At 46.9% G+C, this 16,131-nt stretch overlaps 1 long non-coding RNA gene across 2 annotated transcripts; it reads left to right on the forward strand.

Annotated features, from left to right (window-relative positions):
• Nucleotides 1-14,225: 14,225 nt before the first annotated feature.
• On the forward strand, nt 14,226-16,073 carry LOC123107018 (uncharacterized). Of its 2 annotated transcripts, XR_006451567.1 has the most exons (4): nt 14,232-14,391; nt 14,519-14,608; nt 14,709-14,774; nt 15,032-16,073. It is a non-coding gene; the product is annotated as an uncharacterized lncRNA (long non-coding RNA). The 2 variants fall into 2 exon arrangements; XR_006451568.1 differs by having other exon boundaries at nt 14,226-14,608.
• Nucleotides 16,074-16,131: the final 58 nt, after the last annotated feature.

Consider the following 16,131-nt stretch of genomic DNA (forward strand, 5'->3'; position numbering starts at 1 on the left):
TGCTCAAGCAATCATCAAAAGAGGAACCATAGACGGAAAAGTCGTCCATGAAAACCTCACAAATCTTTTCACAAAAGTCAGAGAATATAGCCATCATGCATCTTTGAAAGGTAGCAGGTGCATTACATAAACCAAAAGGCATACGTCTATAAGCAAAAGTACCAAAAGGGCATGTAAAAGTAGTCTTTGATTGATCTCTAGCCGACACAGGTATTTGAGAGAAACCAGAATAACCATCTAGAAAGCAATAGTGTGTATGTTTGCATAATCTTTCTAGCATTTGATCAATAAAAGGTAAGGGGTAATGATCTTTCTTAGTAGCTTTATTTAATTTGCGGAAATCAATTACCATCCTATAACCTGTGATAATTCTTTGTGGAATCAATTCATCTTTATCATTAGGAACAACAGTAATACCTCCCTTCTTAGGGACACAATGGACAGGACTTACCCACTCACTATCAGCAACGGGATAGATTATACCTGCCTCCAGAAGCTTTAGTATTTCTTTTCTTACCACTTCTTTCATTTTAGGATTCAGATGTCGTTGAGGATCACGAACTGGTTTGGCATCTGCTTCCAAATTTATTTTATGTTGACATAGAGTGGGACTAATGCCCTTAAGATCATAAAGAGTATATCCAATAGCAGCACGATGCTTCTTCAGAGTTTTCAATAATCTTTCTTCTTCATGCTCTGAAAGGTTAGCACTAATAATAACAGGATATATCTTCTTTTCATCAAGATAAGCATATTTAAGATTATCAGGCAAAGGTTTAAGCTCAAACACGGGATCACCCTTGGGTGGAGGAGGATCCCCTAAGATTTCAACAGGCAAGTTGTGATGCAGAATAGGTTCCTGTTTAAATAATACTTCATCTATTTCCCTTCTTTCATTCATGGTCTAGCAAATAGTGTTCTAAAGGATCACTAGGAGGTATGGCAATAGAAGCAAGACCAATAATTTCATCCTTACTAGGTAATTCTTCCTCACGATGTTGTTTACTAAATGTAGAGAAATTAAACTCATGAACCATATCATCCAAGCCAACAGTAACAACATTCTTTGTGCAATCTATGGTAGCATTGACAGTATTCAAGAAGGGTCTACCAAATATAATGGGACAAAAGCTATCTTGAGGAGAAGTATGAACAAGAAAATCAGCAGGATACTTAGTTTTCCCACACAAGACTTCAACATCTCTAACAATTCCAATTGGTGAAATAGTATCTCTATTGGCAAGTTTAATAGTAACATCAATATCTTCTAACTCAACAGGTGCAATTTCATTCTTAATTTCTTTGTATAAGTCATGAGGTATAACACTAGCACTAGCACCCATATCACATAAGCCATGATAACAATGATCTCCTATTTTAACAGAAATAACAGGCATGCCTACCATGGGTCAATGTTTATCTTTAGCACAAGGTTTAGCAATTCTAGCAGTTTCACCTTCGAACTGAAAAACATGCCCATCAATATTATCAGACAAGAGATCTTTAACAATAGCAATATTAGGTTCTACTTTAACTTGCTCAGGAGGTGTATAAGTTCTAATATTGCTTTTACGAACAACAATTGAAGCTTTAGCATGATCCTTTATTCTAACAGGGAAAGGTGGTTTCTCAACATAAGAAGTGGGAACAATAGGATCATTATAAGTGACAGTCTTTTCTTCAACTTTAATAGGTGCATCTACTTTTATTTCTATGGGAGGATGATATTTAAACCACTTCTCCTTAGGGAGATCAACATAAGTAGCAAAAAATTCACAGAAAGAAGCTACAATCTCAGAGTCAAGTCCATATTTAGTGCTAAACTTACGGAAAATATCGGTATCCATAAAAGATTTAACACAATCAAACTTAGGTGTCATACCTGACTCCTTACCTTCGTCAAGGTCCCAATCTTTAGAGTTGCGTCTAATTCTATCCAATAAATTCCATCTGAATTCAATAGTCTTCAATCATAAAAGAGCCAGCACAAGAAGTATCGAGCATGGTGCGATTGTTTCCAGAAAGCCGAGCATAAAAACTTTGCATAATTATTTCTCCCGGGAGCTCATGATTGGGGCATGAATATAACATTGATTTAAGCCTCCCCCAAGCTTGAGCGATGCTTTCTCCTTCACGAGGCCAGAAATTATATATATAATTGCAATCACGATGAACAAGATGCATAGGGTAATACTTTTGATGAAATTCCAACTTCAATCTTTTATAGTCCCATGATCTCATATCATCACATAGCCTATACCATATCAATGCGTCTCCCTTCAAAGATAAAGGGAAGACCTTCTTCTTAACAACATCATCGGGTATACCTGCAAGCTTAAATAATCTACAAACTTCATCCACATATATTAAGTGCTCATCAGGATGCTTTGTTCCATCTCCTGTAAAAGGATTAGCTAGCAGTTTTTCCATCATACCCGAAGGAAATTTAAAAGGAGTTTCATTTTCAATAGGTTCAGTAGGTTGAGGAGCAACTCTTTGCTCTACTGGACGAGGTGAAGATACCCCGAACAAGCCCCTCAGAGAATTACTTTCCATAGTAACAAGTGACAGTAAATTTCAGCACACTATATACATTTTTCCTTACCAAATTCCACCTACCAAAGGCGCTACACTCCCCGGCAACGGCGCCAGAAAAGAGTCTTGATGACCCACAAGTATAGGGGATCTATCGTAGTCCTTTAGATAAGTAAGAGTGTCGAACCCAACGAGGAGTAGAAGGAAATGATAAGCGGTTTTCAGCAAGGTATTCTCTGCAAGTACTGAAATAAGTGGTAACAGATAGTTTTGTGATGAGATAACTTGTAACGAGCAACAAGTAAAGAAAGTAAATAAAGTGCAGCAAGGTGGCCCAATCCCTTTTTGTAGCAAAGGACAATCCTGGACAAACTCTTATATAAGGAAAAGCACTCCCGAGGACACATGGGAATATCGTCAAGCTAGTTTTCATCACATTCATATCATTTGCGTTTGATACTTTGATAATTTGATATGTGGGTGGACCGGTGCTTGGGTGCTGTTCTTACTTGAACAAGCATCCCACTTATGATTAACCTCTATTGCAAGCATCCGCAACTACAACAAAAGTATTAAGGTAAACCTAACCATAGCATGAAACATATAGATCCAAATCAGCCCCTTACGAAGCAACGCATAAACTAGGGTTTAAGCTTCTGTCACTCTAGCAACCCATCATCTACTTATTACTTCCCAATGCCTTCCTCTAGGCCCAAATAATGGTGAAGTGTTATGTAGTCGACGTTCACATAGCACCACTAGAGGCTAGACAACATACATCTTATCAAAATATCAAACGAATACCAAATTCACATGACTACTCATAGCAAGACTTCTCGCTTGTCCTCAGGAACGAACGTAATTACTCACAAAGCATATTCATGTTCATAATCAGAGGGGTAATAATATGCATACAGGATCTAAACATATGATCTTCCACCAAATAAACCAACTAGCATCAACTACAAGGAGTAATCAACACTACTAGCAACCAACTAGCACCAATCCCGGACTTTGAGACAAGAATTGGATACAAGAGATGAACTAGGTTGGGAGATGAGATGGTGCTGGTGAAGATGTTGATGGAGATTGCCCTCTCCCGATGAGAGGAGCGTTGGTGATGACGATGGTGATGATTTCCCCCTCTCGGAGGGAAGTTTCCCCGGCAGAACAGCTCTGCCGGAGCTCTAGATTGGATCCGCCAAGGTTCCATTTCGTGGAGGCGGAGTCTCGTCCCGAAAAGTTCCTTTTTATTTTTTTCTCATCGAAAGACCTCATATAGGAGAAGATGGACGTCGGAGAGCCACCAGGGGGCCCATGAGGTAGGGGGGCGCGCCCTAGGGGGGGGCGCCTCCACCCTCGTGAGCAGGGTGTGGGCCCCCTGGCCTTCATCTTTGGCGTGTATTTTTCTTTATTTCTTTTAAGACATTTCGGGGAGTTTCTGGACTTTTGGAGTTGCGTAGAATAGGTCTCTAATATTTGCTCCTTTTCCACACCAGAATTCCAGCTGCCGGCATTCTCCCTCCTTATGTAAACCTTGTAAAGTAAGAGAGAATAGCCATAAGTATTGTGACATAAAGTGAAATAACAGTCCATAATGCGATAAATATCGATATAAAAGCATGATGCAAAATGGACGTATCAGTGCCTGGCCTCCTGAGCCGCCAGGATGCTCCGCAGGTTGCGTTGATAGGCGGTCGCCACGCTCGGCAGGCCAAAAGGCATGCGAACGTAGCTGTGAGGTGGGCCCTTGCAGCATCCCACGTGCGAAGGCCAGAAAAGCTCCTGAGAGGCGGCCTGGTTGAGCCCTGGGACGTCGATGCAGACGCGTAGCCCGACATCCTCGCCTGGATGGGGAGCTGCGCCTGGTGAGCGGCGGCCGCCGCGCATGGCCCTTGCGTCTTGCAGTTCGTGAGTGGTTTTGGTGATGAACTCCTGAGCAGTGGGCACTTCTTGCCATGTGTTCTCCTGAGGGAAACGTGCCGCGAAGCACGCCTCCAAGTGGTGCCCAAGCACCTCCCTCGTGATGTTGACAAAGTCTGAGGCCCTCCAGAAGAGAGCCCCCGAGCCCTGCCCGAGAGGGGCGCTGGGCATGCTTTCCTATGCGATGGAGGGAGGCGCCCCAGGTCACTCCTAAGAAAGGCTTGGTAGGTTGAAGCTAGTCATATGGCACTTGGAGGTTGTCGAACGTGTCGATGGACATGACATTGAGCCCTGCGCCACCATCGATGAGGGTCTTGGTAACTTGCACATTGCTGATGACTGGTGAACAAAGCATTGGGAGGATGCCTACAGCAGCTACACACTTGAGCTGATCTGCTGAACTGAACGTGATGGGGCACTTGGACCATCTGAGTGGGCGTGTGGCCTTGATCTTGGGGAGGACTGCAGTCACTTCGTGAGCAAACTGTTTGAAGATACGCTGCGAAGCTGGGGCTTGAGCTCCGCCCAAGATGCAGGCAATAGCGCGCGGCTCCTGGAAGCCCCCAGTCCCTCGTCTTGATGGTGGTTGTCATTCCTTCTGGGTGGTGGCGGTAGTGGAGGAAGGCCAACGTTTCCTTGAGGATGATCCTCACGAGGCTGGTCCCTCCAGGTGCCCTCACGAGGCTGATCCTGCCAGCAGTCCTCACGAGGCTGGTCGTGCCACTCCTGGCGCGGGCCATGGTCGTCCTAGCGTCCGCCACCATGTCATCCTCCTCGATCGTAGCCCCGGTCACTGCGCTCGGGGCGTCGACCGAAGCGTCCTTCTCGAATGGCTCTAAGCTCTTGACAGCCACTGGTGTTGTGGGTTTGCAGGTTATGGAAGGCGCAGAACGGTCGGCTGCTCTTGGATGACTCGGCCTGGTCTCTGTCACGCTTGGTGTCTGGCTCCGCCGCGAGCACGGCCACTACTTTGCGCTTCACATCCTTGGCCTTGCTCTTCTTCTCCTCTGGGTCCGCAGCAGGGAGCTCGAGGAGGGAGAGGCGCCCATCCTCAGCACTTGCACACTTGGTCACGATGTTGAACAGCTCCAAGGTCGTGCACAACTCCTCATGGATGGCGAGCTCCTCCTTTATCTTGACGTCACAGACGCCGTCGGAGAATGCTGAGATGATGGCCTCGTCGTTCACCTTGGGGATCTTGATTCGTGTGTTGTTGAAGCGCTGGATGTACTTCTGTAGGGTCTCTCCTGGTTGTTGCTTGATGCGGCGCAGGTCACCCGCGACCGGGGGGCGGTCGCGAGTGCCCTGAAAGTTGGTGATGAAGTGGTTGCGCATCTCGTCCTAGGAGGAAATCGAGCCTGGAGGCAGGTTCAGTAGCCAAGAGCGGGCGCCATCCTTGAGGGCCATGGGAAACCGGTTCGCCATGACTTTCTCGTCGTTGTTGGCCGCCTCGATGCTCAGCTTGTAGAGCTACAGGAACTCCGCGGGGTCAGGGGTGCCATCGTAGCGAGGAGGCAGATCTGGCTTGAACTTGCCCGGCCAGGCGATGCTACACAGCTCAGGGGTGAAGGCGCGGTAGGAGGCCATGGTCGCCGGGGCCCGCCTTGGAGGTGGAACTTGGTCTTGGAGCCCGCGCGCCACTACAGCAAGTGGCGCGGGGCCTTGCCACAGCAAATGATCCTGGCGCGGCGGTGCAAGGAGTGGCGGAGTGCTACGTCTTGAGCTTGGGTTGGTTTTCCCCGAAGAGGAGGGGATGATGCAGCAGAGTAGTGTAAGTATTTCCCTCAGTTTTTGAGAACCAAGGTATCAATCCAGTAGGAGGCCACGCTCAAGTCCCTCGTACCTGCACAAAGCGATAGCTACTCGCAACCAACGCGATTAGGGGTTGTCAATCCCTTCATGGTCACTTACAAGAGTGAGATCTGATAGATATAATATTTTTGGTATTTTTGGTATAAAGATGCAAAGTAAAAAGTAAAGGCAAAATAAAAGCAAAGCAAGATTAAAGTGATGGAGATTGATATGATGAGAATAGACCCGGGGGCCATAGGTTTCACTAGTGGCTTCTCTCAAGAGCATAAGTATTCTACGGTGGGTGAACAAATTACTGTTGAGCAATTGACAGAATTGAGCATAGTTATGAGAATATCTAGGCATGATCATGTATATAGGCATCACGTCTGTGACAAGTAGATCGAAATGATTCTGCATCTACTACTATTACTCCACTCGTCGACCGCTATCTAGCATGCATCTAGAGTATTAAGTTAAAAACAGAGTAACGCCTTAAGCAAGATGACATGATGTAGAGAGTAAATTCATGCAATATGAAATAAACCCCATCTTGTTATCCTCGATGGAAACGATACAATACGTGCCTTGCTACCCCTTCTGACACTCGGAAAGGACATCGCAAAATCGAACCCAAAGCTAAGCACTTCTCCCATGGCAAGAACTACCAATCTAGTTGGCCAAACCAAACGGATAATTCGAAGAGACTTGCAAAGATAACCTATCATACATAAAAGAATTCAGAGAAGATTCAAATATTATTCATAGATAGACTTGATCATAAACCCACAATTCATCGGTCTCAACAAACACACCGCAAAAAGAAGATTACATCGAATAGATCTCCGCAAGAGAGGGGGAGAACTTTGTATTGAGATTCAAAGAGAGAGAAGAAGCCATCTAGCTACTAACTATGGACCCGAAGGTCTGAGGTAAACTAGTCACACTTCATCGGAGGGGCTAGGATGATGTAGAAGCCCTTCGTGATGACAGCCCTCTTCCGGCGGAGCTCCGGAACAGGCCCCAAGATGGGATATCGTGGATACAGAAAGTTGCGGCGGTGGAATTAGGTTTTTGGCTCCTGTTCTGATCGTTTGGGGGTACGTGTGTATATATAGGAGGAAGGAGTACGTCGGTGGAGCACTGAGGGGCCCACGAGGCAGGGGGGCGCCCTAGGGGGGGCGCCCCCACCCTCGTGACCTCCTCTTTGACCCCCTGGAGTAGGGTCCAAGTCTCCTGGATCATGTTCGGTGAGAAAATCACGTTCCCGAAGATTTTATTCCGTTTGGACTTCGTTTGATATTCTGTTTCTCTGAAACACTGAAATAGGCAAAAAACAGCAATTCTGGGCTGGGCCTCCGGTTAATAGGTTAGTTCCAAAAATAATATAAAAGTGGAAAATAAAGCCCAATATAGTCCAAAACAGTAGATAATATAGCATGGAGCAATCAAACATTATAGATACGTTGGAGACGTATCACGGAGCTTTCTCTTACGGTCGAGGGACTTCTTGACAGCTTCTTTCTTCACGCACAGGCGCAGGACGCGGAGGGTCGCGCCGTGGAGCTGCGCGCCTTGGCGCTAGGGCGCCGTCTTGCTGCATAGGTGGTGGAGGTGCTTCGTGAGTTGCATCGCCCGTGGTTAGCGGAGGGTGAGGCAGAGAGAGGGACGGCGCAGGGGAGCCCCTACGGCGCAGACAAGCTCAGTGATGCGGTCAAGCCAGTCCTCGTAGAGGTCGTCGACTGGGCGGTAGCGCAGGAGCTCATGCGCCATTAGGACCGCGGCCCGTGCGTCTGTGGGAACACGACGAGCGTGAGACGATGAACCAGCTGGAGTCAGTGATGGAGTGGCGGTGCGGCCGTCCCGTCGCACCGAGGGGTGCAGCGAGGACGCTTGCTGCTCGTTCCCCGCCGGGTCGGTGGCGGTGTTGGCGGAAGGCGATGGAGAGCGACGGGGTGGCCCGCCGACAGGGGCCGTCTGAGCAATGCGGGTGGCAAGGGTAGCCCGGCGCTCGACGCGGGCGCGGCGTGCGTCCGCCATGGAGACGATGAAGTGACATGACACGGAGCGATGGAGGAGAACCTTTGGCGCACCCCTACCTAGCGCGCTAAACGTTGGATCGCGGGTTCTGGCAAAACCCTTAAGGTTCGAACACTGGGGTGCGCGCGAAGATTCCCCCTACCGATCCACGCCCTAACTCGGCTAAGATCTTACGAACTAACTCGACGAACTCACAACACAAGGGACACAAGATTTATACTGGTTCGGGCCAGCGTTGTGGTGTAATACCCTACTCTAGTGTTGTGGTGGTGGATTGCCTCTTGGGCTGATGATGATCAGTACAAGGGGAAGAACAACCTCCTGAGGTTGAGGTGTTCTTGTGCTTGGCGAACTTGTGTGTGCGGATTTGATCAGCTCCGGCTTCTCCTTTTTTGATTAGGTCGCCCTAGCTACGGTGGTGGCTAGTCCTATTTATAGAGGCCCTGGTCCTCTCCCCAAATATTGAGCGGGAAGGGAGCCAACAACGGCCAATTTGAAAGGGGACAACTAGTACAGCTTATCCTGACAAAGTGGTCTTCGCCTACAAAAGGCTCTGGTGGTGACGCCGCCTTGGGCTCCATGGTGACCTCTGTCTTGCCGTCCTTTTGGTCTTGGTCTTGTTGCACCAATATGGAAACCTTTGCTTGATGCCTCGGTACTCCGCGCCTGCGCTTGCCCCCTTAGCATCAAAGAGGAAACAAGGATGTTGCGTGCGCCGGTGCCCGCCTGGCGCCCGCATGGTCTCGATCGTCATGGCTCACGTCACGAGAACCTCGCGAAGTTTGCCTAGCCTTGAACTCTCCGCCCCTCGCGAGCCTTCCTGGCAAGACCGCTCCTGAGGAGGTCTTGCGTCATCCGCCTCGCAAGGCTTGGCCCCTCACGAAGGTCTTGAATGCCTTGTTGATGAAGATGGGCCCTACAGGCCTGCTAGCAAAGCCACACCATGGGCCACAGGCAGGCAAGTCTGGGGACCCCCGTTGCCAGAACGCCGACATCCGGGTCTTTGGAGGCCTCCCTCTTCTTCTTCCTCCCCTTACGAGGAGAGTCGCTTTCCACCTCATCCTCCTCTTCTTCCTCATATCCTTCATGGGAAGAGAGGGCTTCGGTCTCTCTGGACACTGTTTCTGAAGGGCCCTTTGGGCGGGGGCCGCCCTTGGCCTCCTTGCCTTTCTTCTTCTTGGGCTTCTTCTCCAGCGCCTGATAGGGCGCCGGGTCTAGCATCTCCGTTAGCTGGAGTGTGGCCGGGTCCTAAAGCAGAGGTGCCGGACAGTTGATCCGCTCTGCCTTTGCCGTCCAGACCTGTAAGGAAAGCAGGCAATATAATTTCTGTTATACCTGAAATATTGACTGGATAGGTCTTCGGAAAGATTATGCTTACCGCCGTGGCTGGGTTCTCGATGTCGAGTTCGATGTCCTCGGTCTTCTTTGGCCACTTTTTCTGAGCCTTGAAGAGCTGCTTCCATATATCTTCATACGTGGTGCCGAAGAAGCACTTCAGGGTCCGTGGCTCTTCCGGATTGAACTCCCACATGAGGGAGGCCCGGAGCTGGCAAAGAAGGATGCGGCGGAAGAGCATCACATGGATCACATTTGTGAGTCCGGTGTTCTCTCCCAACATGTCGGAGATGTGCTTCTGGAGCATCTTCACCTCCGATTTGGACCCCCAATCAAGGCCCTTGGCGGTCCATGAGGTGAGTCTTACGGGAGGTCCGGATCTGAAATCATGCGTGGCCCAGGTGGTGTCGCAGGATTCGGTGATGTAAAACCACTCCTGTTGTCATACCTTAACTGTTTCCACGAATGCCCCTTTTGGCCAGATGGCGTTGGGGAGCTTGCTTACAATAGCTCTGCCGCAATCTGCGTGCTCTCCGTCGACCACCTTCTAGGCTTCAGATTGAAGATTTTGAGCCATAGGCCGAAGTGTGGGGGGATGCGGAGGAGAGCCTCACACACGACTATGAAAGCCGATATGTGGAGGAAGGAATTTGGGGCTAGATCATGGAAATCTATCCCGTAGAAAAAGAGAAGACCCCAGACGAAGGGGTGGAGGGGAAATCCTAGACCCCAAAGGGAATGGGGGATGAAAACGACCCTCTCACCAGGCTCTACAGTAGGAATAACCTGATCTTTGTCTGGGATCCTATGCATGATATCCATGGACAAATAGCCCGTGCTCTGGAGATCCTTGACGTCCTTTTCCGTGATGGTGGAGGCCTCCCACTTGCCCTTAGAGCCGGACCCGGCCATTACTGGAGAAGGAGGCAGCGATGGAAGAGATCAGAGTTTTAGGCGCTGGAGCTTGGAGATTGGGAGAGACAGAAGCTAGAGTAAGGCATGAAGAAAAATTAGGGGTCTTTATCCTTTTATAGACGGTGAAAATGTCAAGCGTCCCCTCTCAAGTCATAAAACTCGCCTGTTCCCAACGAGATCATGCGTAAGGTGTGGTTGGACTACCCAAATCATATTTATGAGAATCCCGTAATGGGTGGGCATGATCTCTGTTTCGACAAGACGTGCCAATGGAGGCTAGGCCTCGAAACATGAAACGAGAGGCGTGAAAACGGTTCGAAATGTTAAAGAGTCAAGTGTGATGCTTCGCCAAAAGAGTTGTCAGTAAAGTTCCTATTTCGACGTCTTGCCTTCGTGGCTAAGGGTTTTATTAATTATGCAGAGCCAGACACAGTTCCTTTATGCAGGAAGCTAACTTATAGTATTCATGAGAAGGAACCCGCCTTGCAATGCCGAAGACAATTCACGTGCCGAACACATCGTCATCGAAGACTGGTTCAGGGGCTACTGAGGGAGTCTAGGACTAGGGGGTCCTCGGGTGTCCGGACTATTTGATATGGGCCAGACTGATGGGCCATGAAGATAAAGCAGAAGGCTATCCCCCGTGTCCGGGTGGGACTCTTATGTGCGTAGAACGACAAGTTTGGTGTCCGGGTGTAATGTCTCCTTCCTCTGCAGGCCAACTTTGTACAACCCTAGGCCCCTCTAGTGTGTATATAAACCGAAGGGTTTTAGTCCGTAGAGCCCACCAGAAGAATTACAAGCTAGGCAACTAGAGTTTAGCCAATACGATCTCGAGGTAGATCAACTCTTGTAACCCCTATACACATTGAATACAATCAAGCAGGACGTAGGGTTTTACCTCCTTTAAGAGGGTCCGAACCTGGGTAAACATAGTGTCCCTTGTTACCATTGATCCTTAGACAGACAACTTGGGACCCCCTACTCAAGATATGCCGGTTTTGACACCGACATTGGTGCTTTCATTGAGAGTTTCATTGTGTTGTCGACAGAAGAATCGATAGCTCGCCTCGTCATCAACAATGACGCTGTCTCCAAGGAGACCTTCCTCCTTGGTCAGCTTTTCGTATTTGATGGCTTCGTGCTACGTGCCAACTCAACCAGTCACCTTGAGTAGGTCAACAGTTACGCCCCTGGTCACCAGACCATGTTTGGAAGTTTAAACTACATCGCTGATATCCGAGGAGACCTGATCTTCGAGGGGTTCACGGTCTCTGCTACTCTTCGTGTCACTTCTAATAGATTTGTTCATGAGATTGGAGAAGTGCCTTTGTTGATTCAAACTTGGATAAACAGTCCTGATACTTTGCAAGCGGCAATGGACAAAAGAATGAAAGATAAATTTGACAAGTACTGGGGACTTTAGCACACAAAGGAGCAGGACATGAATGACAGAGAGAAGGAGAAGGGGAGGGGGAAGCGAAGGGGGAAGGAGAAGAAGGAGAAGGAGAATATCAATTTACTGAATTTTTCTATTGCAGTTATTGATCCAAGAAACAAGCTATCATTGTTCACAAATGCTATTGTTGATGAAATATTTGGTGAGGAAAAGGGAAATCAAGTTTGGGAATCTCTTAAAACTTGTTTCCTTAACTTATTTGATGAATATAGGGATCTTTATGCTCCAGCTGAATTACCAAATAAAGTACCTGAACCAAGACAACCGAAGGGAGGCAGAGGAGCCTTGCTCACTGATGTTATAAAAAAGAAGTTGAAGATGTACAATGGTTCGAGTATGAATGTCAAGTCAGAACTTGACAAATATCTTGTTGAAGATACCGAGGATATAGAGAGCAATGTTGACATTCTAGCTTGGTGGAAGAACAATGTTGCTCGATTTCCAATATTGGCACGCTTGGCCCGTGATGTGCTTGCTATACCCACTTCAACAGTAGCATCAGAGTCAGCTTTCAGCACAAGTGGGCGTGTTTTAGATGACTTTTGTACATCCCTTACTCCATTCATGTTGGAAACTCTAGTGTGTGTACACGATTGGCTGAGAATGGGAAGACCTATTAACATTCAAGAACATATGGAGGAGTTGGCGATGATCGGAAAAGGTACAACATTGTTGTCTTTTTGGAAATAGAATAGTGATTTCTTCCTAGTTTCTTTATGTGAAATATTTGCTCAAAATTCTAAATGCGCTAGCTGTTGTATTCTTGGTCTCTTGATCTTGGAGTTGTTATAATTTCATTGACTTGCACATCATATTAGATCGTGCACTATAGCTTGCATTGCTTCCATTGCATAGTTAATTGAAGAATTTGGGCCCAAAGAAAAACGTCAAGATAAAAGTGACAAAAGCATGTCTTCCACTTTCAAATCACAAGGAAGCAACTTCAACTCCACCATTGAAACATCTACTTAAAGGTATAACATTTTAAGTTCTGACATGCAAGTTGACAATTGACATATCCTCATTATAATTGTATGATAATGCAATGAACTCGCACTTGTTGTTGCAGCATGAGCTTGTGAACTCGTGTTGGAGAGTTGCTGATGATATATGACCGGTTCAAGTCGTGGCTATTAAATGTCTAAACTGAACTATTTTGTGATATGCTATGTTTCGTGGTTGGTGTCTCGTAGCCTACTATGTTGTTTGAATCTTTGTCATGATGTACTTGTGGGTTATGGTGAACACCTGTGCTAGTTGCTACTATTTGCTGAGAAGTGAATCTATGTACTCATGTTAAGATTGCGGCTATTGAATATTGACATGCAATGTGTTCCTGTAAACTGCCATTTCTCATGTTATGTTGCCGGAAATGTCATGCTATTATGCACTTATGATGTTCAAAATTATCATTTTTCATGTTATTATGTTGCTGAAAACTGATTTGTCATGCTGAGTTTTCCTGCTAAAAATTGACATTTGCCATGCTGAATTCTCTTGCTAAAAACTACACTCAAATGTACTATGTTTTCGGCATGCGTGTGACTCTGTAGCAGCTTGAGACGATTAACGGCCGTACTGATGCAACTGCCACTGTTTCTATCTCACTTCAAATAGAATATGGATGCATTTGTAAGTATGGGAAAATAATCACATCAATAAGTACCTTTGTTCAGTTTGGGAAATTTGGGACTACCCGAACCCAAAAATTCGGGTACCTGATATTTTGGGTTTTAGTTTTTTTAGGGATATATCGGGAGTCGTTTCTGAAAACCCAAAATTCAAAAAACCCGAATTACCCGACCTGAAAATTTGGGTAAACCCGAACGCCCAGGGTGAATATCTAGATCTGGACGTTCATCCTTCCTTCATCATCGATGAGACCATATTAATCTTTGTTTCGATATTGTCGTGGTTAGACCCAGTCCTTCGCATTCAGTGTCCATGGGTGGATACTCTTTATCATCCTTCTTTCATTGTGTTAACAGCGCAACGACATTCAAAAGTAATGGTCATTATTATTTTTATTTTATAATGTTGCTTGGGGCCGTCCCTTTGCTAAATACCCAAGACAACACATGACACGGGGCACTAATGGATTAATGTGTAGACGCGTGACAACCAAAAAAACATTTGACACATATAAACCACGTGCTGGAGTGCGGGCATGCCTCTACAAATAATGATTGCAGCCACTCACACAAATATCTTTCATCCTCAAAGAGTACTCCACCATGGCTCATCCCTCCGGTGTGCCACCCCCCTCTCGAAAACATCACATCCCCCTTCTATCTTGCCTACCATCCTCCAAAGAATCGACCCTCCCTTGTTGCATTATTGAAACAACATCGGCGCCTTCCCTGTCCTCCGTGCATCTAGATCTGGTACCACAGGTAATCGCTAATGGCCAGATCTCGTCTCCATGTCATTCCCACATTTAGATCTGGTATCATCGGCAACAGAGGATACCTTCATCCTCTCGATGGTTAGATTTGGTCTTCATGGCATCCCCATGTTTAGATCTGGTCTCATCGACGACATGGGATGCCTGCATCCTCTCGATGGCTAGATCTAGGTGCTCGCTCTTCTCCCGATCGCCACCGTGGTCAGGTTCAAGCATCTTTCTACCATTGTTCATGTTACCTAATTTAGTCTCTCATTCTTCCTTGGTTCCATGGTCAGATCTGATCTCTCGTCATTCCATGGGCAGGTCCGGTCTTCAATCCTTCCTTCGTTTCCTGGTGGATTGATGTGGAAACAACACCGACAATGAATGGTATGTTTATATATATTTGCTTTGTTCTTATTTTGTAATGTTTGCTTCAAACTTTGGGCCATTCCATTCTTTCTTCTCCATGTGGGAGCCAGGACAACTACATAGCTTGGGCAAATTACAAAGGATCCCGGCGATAAGCATTTGCCATGAAAATTGTTCATTACTTTCATGTTTTTCTTGCTATAGCTCTAGTAGTGCCTCGAGGAACAATTCAACACATGAAAAGTACCCTCCTTCACATTATCTTTTTTTTGCAGGGAACCCTCCCTCACATTATCAACCTCATTTATTCTTTCTCGACCACAGGCAATGCATAGTTTCAGTGCAAGAAAAAGATTATCAAGGAGGATTATGGCTAACAAGCTACCACATCTCCCTTCTATTTTGCCGACCATCCTCCAAAGTATCGATCATCCCTTGTTGCGTTGGTGAAACACCGTCAATGTGTTCCTTGTCCTCCATGTATCTAGATCTAGTACCACAAACAGTTACTAATGGCCAGATCTGGTCTCCATGTCATCCCCACGTTTAGATCTGGTCCCATCGAGAACAGAGGACACATTCATCCTCTTGATGGCCAGATCTAGGTGCCCGCCCTTCTCCCCATCACTTTTGTGGTCATGTTCAAGCATCTTTCTACCATTGTTCACCTTACCTGACCTGGTCTCTCATTCCTCCTTCGTTCCATGGCCAGATCCGATCTCTCGTCACCCCTTTCATCCCATTGCCAACTCCGGTCTTCCATCCTTCCTTTGTTGTTTTACGAACATATGTGAAAACGACGCCGGTAATCAATGGTATGTTTATACATTTACTTTATTCTTATTATGTAACGCTTGGTTGATAGCCTGTCGCTGAGCCATCCCCTTTCTTTCTTCCCCATGTGGGAGCCACGACGGCCAGATGGCCTGGGCAAATTACGAAGGATCCGGGCGATAAGCACTTGCCGTGAAAAATTGTTCATTGCTTTTCTATTTCTTTGCTATAGCTCCACCAATGCCTCCAGGAACAATGCAACACATGACAGGTACCCTTCCTCACATTATCAACCTCATTTATCCTTTCTGGAGCACACTCTATGGCAAACAAGCCATGGAAATCCAAACCAGTGTTAGGAGGAGAGGCCCCATAAAAAAAATGGAGAAACAATTGCCAAGATAAGCCAGGGCTCCACGGGGGAAAGCGAAGGAAAGCAATCTCGGCACTTTCCCCCCCTAAATTACAGCGCTCTTCATCCCACGTCAAAGGATCTCATCGGGTCGTAGCACACATCTCTCTCCCTGCCCCGACCCCGATATATTCTCCCCCCAAATCCCTTCCTCCGTCCGCCTTGTCTCGCTCTCTCGTTCCCTGCGTG

This window comes from Triticum aestivum, chromosome 5A, assembly GCF_018294505.1.
Source record: "Triticum aestivum cultivar Chinese Spring chromosome 5A, IWGSC CS RefSeq v2.1, whole genome shotgun sequence".
NCBI classification, from domain to species: domain Eukaryota; kingdom Viridiplantae; phylum Streptophyta; class Magnoliopsida; order Poales; family Poaceae; genus Triticum; species Triticum aestivum.